This window comes from Mus pahari, chromosome 14 (genome assembly GCF_900095145.1).
Source record: "Mus pahari chromosome 14, PAHARI_EIJ_v1.1, whole genome shotgun sequence".
Lineage (NCBI taxonomy): Eukaryota > Metazoa > Chordata > Mammalia > Rodentia > Muridae > Mus > Mus pahari.
The window spans coordinates 26,095,680-26,096,715 of NC_034603.1; positions in this window are offsets into that span (position 1 = coordinate 26,095,680).

Sequence of the window (1,036 nt, forward strand, 5' to 3'; positions counted from 1 at the left end):
CCTTCCTTCCTTCCTTCCTTCCTTCCTTCCTTCCTTCCTTCCTTCCTTCCTTCCTTCCTTCCTTTCTCTCTCTCCTCTCTCTCTCTTCTTTCTTTCCTTCTTTCTTTTTTGAGATAGGGTTTCTTTGGGTAGCTCTAGCTGTCCTGGAACTCACTCTGTAGATCAGGCTGGCCTGGAACTCACTCTGTAGATAGACCAGGCTGGCCTGGAACTCAAGAGATCCTCCTGCCTCTGCCTCCTGAGTGCCTGGTTTGTTTAGATTCTTACGAAACTGACAACTCCCTATGGCCCAGCAGGGACAGGAGTCTGCTTCTCGTTCTTGCTCTGGTGTCAGTCGGGAAGCAGAGGCCAGCTATAAAGGCAAAGGGTAGAAAAGAACACAGGTGGATAGTGGCAATCCTGCTGATGTACCCTGGTGTGGCGAATGTTCCTCACACAGGAGAGAGCGTTGGGAAGTTCACATGCACAGCGGTCAGCTTTGGGTCTCAGGGATAGAGTCAGCCTGGCCCTAGGGGTCTGTTATACCTTCTTTGTAAATCATCACCTGTGTATGCACACACATATGGAGCCTATAGGACAACTTTGGCTGTCGTTCCTCAGAGGTTCTCCACCTTGTTAATTGAGGCAAAGTCTCTTACTGTAACTGGGGCTTACCAAATAGGCTAGGCTGGCTGGCCATCAGCCTATCTCCTTACTAGAGTTGCTGGCACATATCACCATGCCTACCTTTTGATGTGGGATCTGGAGGATTGAACTCAGGTCCCTGTGCGTACACTGTAAGCACCTTACTGACTTCATCTCCCCAGCCTGTCAATCATCTATTGACCAAGTTCATCGATCAGGAACACTTCTATGCAAGGGCATCTTGCAGTATGCTGGCAGCTGTCATTTTCTGAGTGAGAGAAGTGACGGGTGGCAGAGACACTTAAAAATAACCTCTCAGGGCTGGTGAGATGGCTCAGCAGGTAAGAGCACTGACTGCTCTTCTGAAGGTCCTGAGTTCAAATCCCAGCAACCACATGGTGGCTCACAACCA